The sequence below is a fragment of the Mustela nivalis genome, assembly GCF_964662115.1.
Source record: "Mustela nivalis genome assembly, chromosome: 15".
Lineage (NCBI taxonomy): Eukaryota > Metazoa > Chordata > Mammalia > Carnivora > Mustelidae > Mustela > Mustela nivalis.
This window is the reverse complement of record NC_139034.1, coordinates 23,152,985-23,167,408: the sequence shown is the minus strand read 5'-3', so window position 1 is coordinate 23,167,408 and position 14,424 is coordinate 23,152,985. Positions and strand designations below refer to the sequence as shown.

At 38.8% G+C, this 14,424-nt stretch overlaps 1 long non-coding RNA gene across 1 annotated transcript; it reads left to right on the top strand.

Annotated features, from left to right (window-relative positions):
* The first annotated feature begins 2,257 nt into the window (after positions 1 to 2,257).
* Positions 2,258 to 11,165, top strand: LOC309848850. Its single transcript, XR_014303335.1, has 3 exons — positions 2,258 to 2,344; positions 9,664 to 9,801; positions 10,651 to 11,165. It is a non-coding gene; the product is annotated as an uncharacterized lncRNA (long non-coding RNA).
* The last annotated feature ends 3,259 nt before the right edge of the window (positions 11,166 to 14,424 follow it).

Genomic DNA, 14,424 nt, shown 5'->3' with positions numbered 1-14,424 from the left:
AAGGACATTCCTGGGAAGAAGGACGATAGCTTCCCCAAAATTGGTTCTATTTGGGAGATTGGAAGTGTCTTGCACCTTTTGGGAAGCTTAACAGAAGCCCAGTCATCTCCTCTTGACTCCCACCTCTACCCTCTGCCCACATGGAGGGCTGGGATATTCCGAAGTACCTTAACATTGTCTCCGTGCTCTGTGAGAAAGCCTATATTCTGAATTACTTGGGAAGAAGGAAGGAAGCAATCTTGGGAGTAGAGAAACCCTCTTGGGGCTGGTACCATGGGAACTAAGCTTTTGAATTGAGGAAAATGACATGAGGGTCCTACAGATCACAAGGCAGAAGACAAGTCCCTCTTGTCCTTCTTGTTCGTCTTTCTGTTCCTAAACCTCAGATAGTTTCAGACACAACACACAGTGCTCAGAGTTTTTGTGGTCCCCTGTGGTCCCCACTCCTTTGAATGAGGATGGGGGTGGGGGTTGGTACATCCATCACCTTTTATGTTTCTCATAGAAGCAAAAGATGCTTGTGCCCAAAAGCCCTCCAAAAAGGCAAACTACATCTAATTTAAACCCAGAATTAATGCTTAGAGTGAAAAAAGAAAAGTATTTTCCATGTGTTCTCTTTGGGAGAAAAACTTCTCTTCTAGGTTTTTTTGTTTTGTTTTGTTTATTTCTTTGTTTGAGAGAGAGAGCAAGAGAGTGTGCGTGCGTGCGTGTGTGTGTGTGTGTGTGAGAGAGAGAGAGAGCACACGAGCAGGGCGGACGGAGAGGAAGAGGAAGAAGCAGACTCTGAGTAGAGCCAGGACCCTGACGCAGGGCTCTATCCCAGAACCCTGAGATCTTGACCTGAGCCAAAGGCAGTCACTTAACGGAGCCACCCAGGAGCTATCCCACCCAGTTTTTTGTTTTTGTTTTTGTTTTTAAGATTTTATTTATTTATTTGACACAGAGAGAGATCACAAGTAGGCAGAGAGTCAGGCAGAGAGAGAGGAGAAAGCAGGCTCCCTGTGGAGCAGAGAGCCTGATGCAGAGCTCAATCCCAGGACCCTGGGATCATGACCTGAGCTGAAGGCAGAGGCTTTAACCCACTGAACCACCCAGGCACCCCTATCCCACCCAGTTTTAATGGAAAGATAGAATTGGTTCAGTTATTACTTCCAGAGAGGAAAAGGTTAAATTCTGCTCCTATCTAAAATTTTTTTTTTAAAATTTCTGTGTTAGCTTTTGTTTTAATCTCAACTATAAGAGCTACTGCCGGCAAACAGCTGGGGTCTTGCCAAGGTCTTCAGTTCAAGGACTCAGACAAACTCATGGTAAGAAGAGGATTTGGAGCTGATTTTGTACTCCGCCCCCTTTCTTTGCGAAGCTTGGTTAGTTGATAAAATATAGAATATTCGGAAAAAAGAGCAGTGGAAACTTCTGCCCCCGTTTTCTTCTTCTAAAGAAAATAGAAAAATACTTCATGCCTATTTATTTAAAGCATATTTTCAGAGTGCTTTCCAAAGAGGTCAAAACACACAAGGCTATTCTGTTTTTTAATTTTTGCTCTCTAATCTATCCACTGATAAAAAACAGAGCTCAGAATAAGATAGCAAGAATTTCCAAATTTGCAGAGTCTAGATGAATCAAGATTTAAACAAAAGAGGGCAATTAACATGCTTGTTAGTGCACATTTTTTCCATTCTCTACCCCCATCCTCACTGGTTTCTCACAAAGGTAATAAAACATGATTGAACTTCAATCTCATTATCATCTTTAAAGTTTGAGGTAATTACAGACAGATTTTTGAGAGCAAGAGTCTGGATCTTTGGATTATTACCTTCTTCAGGGTGTGTGCCTCGTAGCCAAGGAACCCAGCTTTTTATCTCAAGTTTCAGTTTAAATTCTAAGTTCTGTGTGAGCACCAAATAGCTTGCCGGAAAAATACATATACCTATTTTTTTTTTTTGCTTTTGAGTTTTCCGGGAACCAAAGAATGAATATATAAAAAGAATGGCTTATGGTGTTTTATATTCTTATATATTGTCTTTCTTGTTTCTGACACAATCTATTTTTACAGATTCATATCTGTTTCTGTATTCTTCATTCTGTTGTAGCATTATCATCCATGTATGTGACGGTGCAACAGTGCGGTGATTCCTTAATGTCTTACAAATACCAGAAATTATGTAAAAGAATCAATGTTTAAAGATAAATATTCAGTCCTTTTAAGGTTCCCTTTTGTCTCTAGCTCACCTGGACTTTCAAGAGCCTTTGGATCAAACCAGTTACAGTGTGATGTCATATCCATGGAGGCTCAGTGTTGATGAAAGCCTCAAGTTCAGCCGAAGCTGCAGGGCAGAGGAATTCGGTAATGTGCGGGTCTCAAGGTAGAAGTATGTATATTGTAGGTCTCCTTCTAGTACTTTCGTCCAAATTAAGGGTCCTAAAGGGGTAGGGAGGTTTCAGATTCAAATTTAACTCGACCCAAATTGGATATTAGGACTTTCAGCCCGTGGCTTCAGGGACTTCAATTGCAGAGAAAGAAATGGGCATACAATTCGGCATAAGCCCAGTTGTGTGGCCCGGGTACTCACGGAAGGTATGTGTGTGTGATGAGGGTTAGAGAAAGCAGGGCAGGGGTGTGGACCGGAGAAGAAGGTGTCAGGTAAAGGATCGGCGTATGCTTAGGGCAGCAAGATTAATTACACTCTGCTGCTGCACGTTGGCATGTCTAAACCCATCGGAATGCAGACCGCCATGATGAGGACTGGCTCAGTGTCGTAGCTGAGCAAAGGCTGAAAGTTCAATAAAGTTAATGCCTGCGGATGAGAGGAGCTGGAGAAATTAGGCAGGAACTAGTCTGTCTTGGAAACAACCCAGATCAGCACACATGAGCTGGCTGTGTGTCTCGGGGTCCATGTGAAAACGACCTTCTTCCATTCATCATAGGTTTTAAAATCTATCAACCCACTCCACATGGTCGAGTCATACATAAATCTGTAGATATTGTTACTGTCTCTAGTGTGATAGAATAAAAAATATGATAGTCCATGAAAGAGATCAATGTTTGGTTCTGTTTGTTTAGGGACAGCATTAGCAGCATAGCATTTTATCAAAATAGAAATTAATACTCATGATACAGCATGAGTGTCAACTCATAGATTTTTATTGTCACCACGTCAGCCCCCATCCCATGTCCTCCTATGTCCCAGGAGTCATGAAGACTCCTGTTCTTATTTTGGGTGGGGGGGTGTTGCTGTTTGTGCCTTTTGATGCTACTTCTCAGATCCAGTACACTGCTAAGAAAGCACACCTCTACTTGATGGCAGAGACTTCTCACTGTCACAAATTCCATTTTCTCTTCTTGGCCAGGTGTAAAGAATACACTGTGCAGCTTCCCTCAAGTTCATTTGGTGCTGGGTGACTGAGTTTGGCTGTAGGAAGTGGGTAGAGGGGAGAAACGTAATTTCCACCCCTGGTGATGAGACTCCACACGAGATCCTCCTGACGTTCTCCCATGTGGGGAGATGAAAAGATCAGCCTGCATGGCGAATCTGTTGCTTGGGGTTCAACTGTCCAGACCACATCTAACTGCTCTGTGATTAAGAAATGTACTTTCCTACAAAAAGCCTCCTGAGATTTTGGGGCTGGTTTAGCCTATCTCAAGAGGGGTCATCTCACTTGTTATGGGGGCATTTGAAATGTACTGAGATACATCCTAAAGAAAGAACCATCAATGTCAGGGAAGGGGGCAGTTAACACATTATTCTTTTGGATGAACTGGAAATCAAGGGATCTGAATCTTAAAGCCATGCTCAAATAACCTCATGCTGTTGAGTGAATCATTTATTGCTGCATTACAAATTACTCCAAACTTAGTGCCTAAGAACACTAAACATTTGCTATTTCCAGTTTCTGGGGTTCAGGAATCTGGGAGTGGCTCAGCTGGGTAATTGTAGCTCAGGATCTCAGAGGAGATTATAATCAAATGTCGGTCGGGGCTCTAGTCATCTAAAGGCTTTACTGAGGCTGGAGGGTCCAGTTGCAAGAGAAGCTCGCTCACATGGCTGTTGGCTGGAGGTCTGTTTCTCCCCCAGGGAACCCTTGCTAAGACTGTTCACAGGATGGCAGCACATTTCCCCCAGAGCAGGGAATCCTAGAGAGAAAGGCAGAAGCCTCTGTGCCTTTTATACATGCTCTTGGAAGTGACATACCATATACAATACAATTTTGGCTCTGACTTTGGTTATATTTCATGAGTTAAGAGCACAGTCTCCTACAAGGCTACCCTCAACTTCAAACACTAGCTTCAAGCTCAGGGTTCCCAGACCACCTGCACTTTTGATCAACCCGCTACAAATTTGTGGGTTCTTGCTATCCCCTCAGGCTCAGTAACTCATTAAAATGACTCAGAATGCAGGAAGGCACTATATTTACAATTATTAGAAAAGATGTAAATCAGAATCAGCCAAATGAAGAGTCAAAAGGGCAAGGTATACAAGGGTTTTAAGCAAAAAGCTCCCATGTCTTCAGGATACATCACCCTGGTGGAATACCCCCAGCTTCTGTGATGTCCAGGGTTTTCATTAAGGTTTTTTCCCATAGGCTTGATTGACAGCGTCATTGACCGTGTATTAAATTCAATGTATTAAATTCATTGACCAGTGTATTAAATTCAGTGTCAGTCTTCCATTTCCTCCCAGGAGATCTGATTGGTATCATGTGGCTCTAAGTCCCACCTCTGTAGTCACGTGGCTGGGTTTTCTGATGTGGCTGGCCCTCATTGTGAAACTATCTAGGGGTCTTTCAAGAGTCAGGTCATTAGCCTAAATCATGGTGTGGTCTGAGAGGTGCACTATAAATAACAGACACTAATCCTAACTTTTCCTCCCAGGAACCAGGGATGGAGGCCAAGAAAATTCCTTATTATACGATATCATGGTTCTGCCATATTCTAGTTCCATACAGACCATCCCTGATAGAGTTTGGGAGGGAGCTACAGAATGGTGTAAGCACCAAAGGTCAGGGATCATCGGAAGCCACTTCAGAGGCTGCCCACTGCACCTAATACAAACAAAATCGAAATATACATATATTCCTATAAAATATTATTGGAATTATTATAGTATCTTCACATAGCAGGCAATCAACAAATAATTGAACATAGCAAGTAAAAACATAACTTTTTTCTTTTGGGAAAATGAATTATGTTTAACTTTAAGTCATATCAATCACAGTTCACAGATAATAGTACTTAAGAAAGAACTAATGGAAATATTAATTTTATATTGATGGGGTAAATTTTTAAAAATAATATTACATTGAATATAAATTAAGAAAAGACAGTTTTAGTAAGAAAGTTTTGTAATCTATCCTAAGATAAATGAGGGATGAACAAAGGTCAAATAAAGAAAACCAGGATCTTTTATTGGCACTCATTTTTAGATCAATATGTCTGAATCAAGGGACTTTCTTCTGCTTAGTGCAATCAATTTTATTTCCTTTCTAATATGACATAGAAATTAATTTTAAGCATAATCTTTCCACTAAATTACACAGTAAAAAGATTTAAGGAAAGTGTAAGAACCACCAGAATTAATCTTTAACCAAAGTTAAAATAGCAGCTCAGTTATATGGCTCAATAATTAATGAATACAGTATATTTGAATAAATGTGTTATCTTTATTTCTTTAATCATAGATTTAAACCAAATGACTTTGGATGCTATCATACTTAGAAAATTTAACTAGGTATGTTCTATTGGAAGATTAAGTAACAGATTTAATTTATTTTATTCCCAAATCATATATTTTTTGATCCTCTGGACTGAATCTTTTCCTCATTGAAGCTGCATAGTATAACTTTTGTTTCATTCTGTTGACTCTTCTTTGAAAATGGCCTAAAGGACCAAAAGGGAGTATGCTCTTTTATGGGAGTTATTTCTTATCTTCATCCTGTTGATAAATTTTAGCAGAATTATTACAAAGTCAAAACAACCCATTCTTTGCCTTTTTTCCTTTGTACAGTATAGCAAAATACACAACACAGTAGAAATCTCTCAAGAAATACAACTTTGGGGTTTAGAGTTGCCTTTTGGGGGAGTTATTTAAAAAACACAAACCAGCTTATTTTTAAATCATCTTGGATTGAATCTCAGCAATTGTCTGGCAGGATAGATGAAACATGCATAGAGGACATTCAGAGGCGGGTAGGGTTTATAAGAATTATTTTATTTATATCCATGAGAAGACAAAGATCAAGGGTATTTGAAAATAAATCAAGTCAGCAGTGAAAGAACCAGACAATTATGACTTGATGACAAAAGAGGCAATTTCTTGCTTGGATATTCAGATAACAGATTACAAGTTCCCAAGAAAACAGGATTCATGTATCAAAGCTTCTCAATTTAACTGTAGGCATTAAGCTGTTCAGATTTAGTAGATTCTGAGATTCACCTCTTCAAGACTGCTTTGCTAGAAAGATAAAGAAATTCTAGTCTGGTCTAAGAATTAAAAAATCTCTAGAAAATCTCTATCTTTCATCAGTTTTCATGCTGATGAAATCTAGGAGTCTGCCCAGCAGATAGATCAGTCCACAGTGCATGATAGCATAAATTGCAGTAGCATTGATGAGAAATAAAGTTGAGCCCAAAAGCTACTTTAAAAAGGCATCCCATCTCTGGGTAAGAGAGCTATTTTCAGAACAGCGGATTAAATGATGGTATCTGGGCCAGGGCTCAGACCATTTAAAAAAAATCACCAGCAGCAACTATTTTTTGATCACTTACTTTATATGAAGTTCTATGTTTCACTTAATGAAGAATAAAGAGACGCTATTTTAAGAAATTTTAAGAAATCAAAGACACTATTTTACTTTCAAGGTGTTTAAACAGAGTGCAGAAGTGCAATTCATGAGTAAAAATAATTAAATGTGAAGTGAACAGTACTGGAAATTTCCCTGAGCTATGTAAAGTTAATGTCTGAGTAAGCCTATAGGCACAGGGCTCTCTGGGGTAAGAGAAGAGAGTTCCCAGAATAAACAGGGGAGAAGGATGGTGAATATACCAGCTCCACTGGAAGAGTGGAAATCTGAAGGTGAGTAGAAAAAGGAACCATAAAAGATAGATTTGGGGACAGAAGTTAAAGGTGAAGGAATTTAGTTCTTTTTACTTTAGATAATAAGAAGTTTTCAAAAATGAGTCTTTTTTTTTTTTTTAAAGATTTTATTTATTTATCAGAGAGAGAGTGAGCGAGAGCGAGCATAGGCAGACAGAGGGGATGGCAGAGTCAGAGGGAGAAGCAGGCTCCCTGCGGAGCAAAGAGCCCGATGTGGGACTCGATCCCAGGACGCTGGGATCATGACCTGAGCCGAAGGCAGCTGCTTAACCAACTGAGCCACCCAGGCGTCCCCAAAAATGAGTCTTGCAGAAGGATTAAGTGGGTGACCTTCAGAATGGGCTGTAGATAGAGAAATGGATAGGCAGAGAACAGGAGGCCACTGGAATGATTTGAGATTAGATGGATGTGAACTTTTACAGTGGCAATCATAGAATGAATCATATGAAATTACGGATAGTTGACTATTTTGGAGCTACATAAATAGAAATTTCTTATGGTTCAATAAAGTAAAGAATTGGTGGAATTCAACATTTGAACAAAATATGTGAAGGAGACTGGAAGAAAGATGCTACCACAAACAGAAATAAGAAACCTAGGGGAAGAGGGGCTCCTGGGTGGCTCAGTCAGTTAGATCAGGTCATGATCCCAGGTCCTGGGATTGAGCTCCTCCTCAGGCTCCCTGCTCTGTGGGGAGTCTGCTTGTCCCTCTCCTTCTGCCCCTGACCCCCATTCATGTGCTCTCTGTCTCTCTCTCTCAAATAAATAAAAAGTCTTAAAAGAAATAAATAAATAAAGAAAGAAAGAAAGAAAGAAAGAAAGAAAGAAAGAAAGAAACTAACTCAGGGAAGGAAACCCAATGGTATGCCCCCTTCCCCCAAATGGTCAGGTTGAAAAGTCCAATTTTAAATATATTGTATTTGAGGTGACAAGAGATAAATGTCCATTGGTAGTTGAAGATGCAGAACTGGATGGAACTCAGGGTAAAGTCAAGGACAAAAGTGTGGTTTTGGAAATCTACCTTACGGTCCAGGAGAATGAATAGGGTCTTTAAGGAAGGAAGTTTGGGTGACAAAAAAATAATTCAAAGACCCGTTTTTAAAAGTAAGGGGCAATTGGAGAAGGAGGGATCAGAAATCAAAGGGGAAATGGTTCCCCCATCATGTGAAGTGAGTACAAGTCATTGGTTTTGAACTTAGAAGATGATTCATAATTTGGGGGGAAGCCAGCTCAGTAGTGGAATGGTGAAGAAGGCAGACTGTTTAGGAAAAGGGAGGGCATGGATAAAGGTGGCTGTAGCTTTCCGTGAAGGAGAAGACAGGCCCACCCTTTAAGCTGGGTAGTTAATAGAAGCAAAATTCAACTGTGTTCTATGACCTCAGCCTCTAAGGAAGAGTAAACAGTGATCTCCTACAGTTCTGTGCATGTTTGGGCTTCTCCATGGCACTCCAAATCATTTCCCTTAGAGCACTCCAGGATATAAATAGATGAAACTGTCTTGAAGAAGTTCCAGTTTACAGTTAAGAACGAGTGCCATGTTTTCCGGATTGGTGTTGATGGTGTTTTTGTGAATTCCCGCCCGGACCTCAGCCGTCAGGCCTGGAGCGTTCAAGTCCAGGTGCAGGGAGCCTGCGGAGGCAGTTTGGATGGGGCGAGACTGCCAGGGCCCTGGGATCAGGAGTCGAGATAAACTTCACAGAAGCTGGCACATACAGCTGCGGCCTGGAAAGAGCTCCTTCCTGTTCTCAGTTTTTGTTTAACTCAAACAGCTGAACCTAAGTCTAATGCCAGTCATGGCAACCATCATGAGTCAGTAAATGAGCTTATGCACTTCCATTTGTATTATGTCTTGGTGAGACATTCTTGCTATTTCAGTTCTGTGGTTATTCTATATATTCCTATCTTATATATATATTTTTTATTGTTTGAGTTGCTGAAAACTGTTTCTAGAACTTCAGTAGCACTATGTGGGAATCACAAAGAAATGTTATCACAATCTGGACGCTATGAAGATAATAGGGAAATTAACTAGATCCCATTCACACTGCCATGTCCAACTATACACTGAATCCTGATTTTAGTCACTAGAATATTTTTATTATGCTAAAGAAAATTTTCCTAATCCCCCCCCAACTTTGGTATGATTATGTCTGTAACTTTAGTACTAAACTTTTCATTTAGACTCAAAATGACTTTAGTATTACATAAACATAATATAGTGTTAACAGGCATTTTCTTATAGTAGACATCCTACAGAAATAAGCCTCTACAGACTTTCACTATTTTTTGTATAAATACCCATTGTGAGGCTTACAAATTCAAAGACTCTACTCTTTGTCTCCTGAGCCCGACTCTGATCCCTACTGTCAGGGAGATGTCTTAGAACAAGCTTGGACCAGAGCAGGCAGGAGTGGGTGGGAGACAGAAGGGCATTTGGCTAAGTGCTTATATTAATTGCATTTTCTAATATAGGAATATTTAATTTTCTTAACTTTAGGGATAGATGTTGAAAGTGAGGCATGAAGGAGATAGATTTAAAATTTTCTTTTTCTTTTTCTTTTTTTTAAAGTAGGTTTCATGCTCAGTGGGGAGCCCAGGGCAGGGCTTGAACTCACGACCCTGAGATGGAGACCTGAGCTGAGATCAAGAGTTAGATCCTTAACTGGCTGAGACACCCAGGCGCCCCTACCATTTTCTTAACATGAAAGAGGTAAGAATAGGATATGGCATTTTACCATGAGTAACATCATTAGAATTTCCTTTTGCGAAGAGAAATTATGCAGAGTTCAGATATGGGTAAAACAACAGGTTTGTTAGGTTTTGAAAAGTTTATAATCCAAGGACCTAGTGACGGCACACCAAGATAAACAAAAATCAATGAAATCTGTGTCATGATAGGGAGAATACAATTTAAAGTACACTAACAGCAAAGGAACACAGTTTCTTCTACATTTCATGGGGGGAACGTGTGGGTCACTAAACTTAATGGTACTCTTCAACCCGCAAAATCTACTGGGTGCCCACTGCATGCCAGCTGCTGTTCTAGGCACTGGGAATACAACAGCAGAAAGTCCTTGAACTTGTAGAATATACATATATGCTTCTGTGTGTTGGGCACTGGGAACACAGAGAGAAATGTTTCTCAGCCTTAACCATCACTTTCCCAGAGGAAGAGATATGTACAAACACTCAAGTAAGTACAAAAATACAATGTACTCAGTGGAGAGGCTCTTACTCAGATAACTCACTGGTGGGGTGACATTAATTTAAGAGTATTACAGGAAAACTGTTGTCTTCAGTAAAGCTGGTGAAAACTGCTCAGCTAAAACTCTGGATGTGCAGGAAATGGATAAGGTACGGGATATTAAATTGAACTTCTGTTGCTGTTTCAGTTTTGAGATTGGCAAAGCCAAAAGTAGGCAGTGCCAAGTACACCAATGGCATAAAGAAGTTGTTAGAACATCTAGGCAGGACTTCTGTTTCATGCTTCTCAACAGGAGTCTTGGTTCAACCACTCTGAAGCAATTCATTCTTTTCTTTACTTGTTCTGTGCTTGAAGATGCCCTCTAGGAAGAGGAAATGGAGAACTCAGTTTTATGGACCCCACTTATTACTGCAAGATTTTCCTGTCTTTGATATGCATACTGAGTAAAAGGTGTCTTTTAACAATAATGCTGTAGCATAGACAAGTTTTGTTGGCTGTGTTGGACAAGCAAAGTGCTAATTACTGTCAGAAGAGAGGCTGATAAATTCCACCACCAGCCATTCTTCATTACCAACACATATTCTTTGGGCCATGTAACCGTCACCCATTTCATTAGCTAGACATAAACATCTCCCCGAGTTTTATCAGTATGTATCAAAGAAAAAGACCTAAGCTTCATAAAATTCTTGCTCCGACCTTTTCTTCAGTGTACTTCAAACAATTCCTCTCAACAGTGTTTGATCTCTTCTTTTGGTAAAGAGCCACACACCAAGTAAAAATACAGCTATTCTAATTTTACAAAAGCCATGTGTAGCTATTACTTGGTCCTTACAATCATTTTTAGTAAACGAAACACAGTCTTGGTTACAAGAAACAGCTGCCCCCTGAAAAGAAGAAGCGTGGTGCTGCTTTCTGCTCTTGGCATCAGATCAAGACTTCTGTTCTTTCCTCCAAGCTTTCCCCATTGGATTAAAAGTCAATGATGAAAACCATTGCAGAAGGAATAATTATTTTTTCCATTACTCTTTTCTTGGTGTCCTGGTAGAAACAGAAGCTTCATTTGTTCAGTGTTCTATTAGTTTTTCTTCTCTTTAAAAGAGAAAATGTTTGGGACTTAAATATCAGCTCTCTGGGTCTTTATGTTGAATGGGCAAAAACATGGTGGTCAGGCCAAACTTGTGGGGTTCAACACATAGCAACACAGTGCACCAATCTATACAGTAGTCATTGTTTCCTTTATCCCCACTGCATGCACCGTTGAGAATGTTGCTGATAGAAGTAGTCATAAGATACTATGCTGGACATTGAAATATTTGCCAGAAATGTAAAATAATGCCAATTTTCTCACTGCTTTTTTGTTTGTTTGTTTGTTTTAGAGAATGTAGTTATTTCTTATAGGAATACACTTGCTTATACATTTAACACATTTAATGGGGTTATTGCAGTTGGATAAATAAATAATGAATTAACAAGTTAATAAATACACCCTTGAAAAATTTCTCCAATTTCTAATACATCAAATATAAAAAAGATATAATCTACATAGACAAAAGTTCTTTGATGTCCTCAATAAATACTAAGAATATTATCAAGAGCATGAAGGAGCTCTGGGGCCAAAAAGCATAGAATTGTTTTTCTACACTATAATGCAAGAATAAGCAGGAAAGAATTTTTTTTTTTAAGTGGCAAAAATCAGGAAGAATCATCATTGAGTGATATGTCAAGATTGTATAAATGACTGAAACATTGGTTAGAACGCCATTTTGGCTTTTGTGGGAGTTCCTGACATTTTCAGATAATAGAGATATTAGTGTATAATTCAGGAAAATAATTAAGGTGAGACAGGAAGTTGGACGGCTTGAGTTTGAATCCTCCCTCACCATAGCCCAGTCATAGAATCACTGGGCAATTATTTTATTTTTTCTTGTCTCAGTTTATCTGCAAAATGGGAAGAAAAGTACTATGTAACTTAACTGCTTAGATGAATGGTTATAAGGATTGAAGGAGATAAGAGATATAAGGCCATTAGAAGTGTGACAGGGTCATAGTAACCATTCGTTAAATTCTACCCATTATTTTGCTTCTTCCTATCCTATACCCCTTCTGGCTTATCCTGTTCCTCTGCAGGCTTTCAGTATCTAATATTTTAGTTGATCACTTAATTGACAAAATGACTCCGTCTCTTTTTTTCCTGCTGAAACATTTCTTGTCCCATCTACTCCACCTAGGCATATAAATACAGTATAGGAAGTTTTTGGATGTCCATAACTAACACTTCAGACAAACAAAGCTGGGGATTTCCAACATTCTGATAAAACACCGCCATGTCAACTATGCCAAGAGAAGCAGCATCCAAACCAATTTAGTAAGCAGAGAGACCATGCTTAATACTTAAATCCTTATTTTTGCTTCATGTTTGTTAATCTTTATAAATAGGTTAGGACCTTGAGACATTTTTCTTGGGTTAGGGAGTTTTGGTGGGAATAATCCAGAACTTAGAATGCCAGAAGAAAACAATTCTTCAACAATGGCAATGATGGAAAGATTAACATAGCAAACACGGATTTTGTAATGAAGGTTTTCTCATTTCAGGATCGATGTTAATCTGGGTGGCAATGTGTTTGCCATTTCGCTTTTTTGTCAGTGTCCTTTTTACTCCTTTTGTGCCTCCTCTTCCAGTGTCCTGGGTGGCCCCATCCAATGTCTTGATTGTAAGAAAAGAACATTTCACCTTACTTTACCCCAGAGAAGTTGTATCAGGAGAGAAAATAATCAGATGAAGGATCTTTATATAATTGACCTTTTGACATCTATCTTTCAATTTGTCTTGGTTCATAGAATTTGCCCACAACTAACCTCTCATGCATAAAAAACTGCTCCATCACAAGAATGAAGGAAGATTATTTTGTGCATTATGGGGAGAACAGGTCTGGCTTCAGAGATTCATGGTAAGATCTACAGCAGTTTATTCCATAAATAGGTTGCATTAGTACTTATTCAATCCCATCAAGACAAAAGAAATCCCTAATAATGCAAGCCAGCTGCACAGATATTGTCAACTAAATATAGAAATGTAGAAGAAGACAGACACATATAATTTATGCTATTAATGTTTTAACAAAATGAGCTTATATATATATAAATATATACACAAATATATATATATATATATATTTATTTATTTACTTATTTTGGAGAGAAGTGGGGGAGAGGCAGAGGGTGAGAATCTTCAAGCAGACCTCCCACTGAGCATGAATCTATGGGGGCTTGATCCCACCCACAAGATTATGACCTGAAGGAAGACCAAGAGTCAGATGCTTAACCAACTGAGCCACCCACGCGCCCCAAGGCCAGATACATTTTAGAAAAACTTTTTAAAATATATCTGGCTTTGGGGCGCCTGGAGCATCATACTCTAAAGTAAACACTTTCCTAGCCCTAACACCTCTCCCAGATTTCTGAGCAGAAAAATAAGACTGTATTCCAACATCATCTCCAATGATACTATTAAATTTGAATTCTGGAGGGTCTGCTTTCCTACCTCAGATTTAACAATAGTTTAGATAGCTCTCCTGCTGTCTAGTTGTTGAAAGAAAGAGACCAAAACGAATGAGATTTATTATATAACCTTTTTTCTAAGGATCCTAAAAATATTTCATTGTTGATTGATTATTCCACAGAAGTATGGCTTTTAAAATTCCTTTTGGTTAAACTTTATTTCTTACTTTTATCTTTTATTTCACAATTTTTAATTCACATCGCTCAACTGTTTCTTATTCCATTTTTTGGTGTATTTCTTTTTCTTTGTTCACCTCTCTGCCCTGTCTTCATATTCATTTTTTAAACTCCTCCTAATTTTGTTACTATTTTTATTCCCTAAACGTAGGCCAAAATTTTCTTTCTTTTTTTTTTCTTTCTTTTCTTCTGATCTGTCCCTTAGGAAAGTATTTAGTGCTAATTGCCTTAGATACAGAATTGCATTACAAAGGCAATTTAAAATGTTTTCCTCTAATTAAGAAAGAGAGAGAGGCATAGCTTAAGATTGAGAAAAATAATTAGAAATAGCTTCATTTGAGAGTTGGTGAAAGAACATATCCTTCACAAGATGAATAAAGGTGACTTAAATTT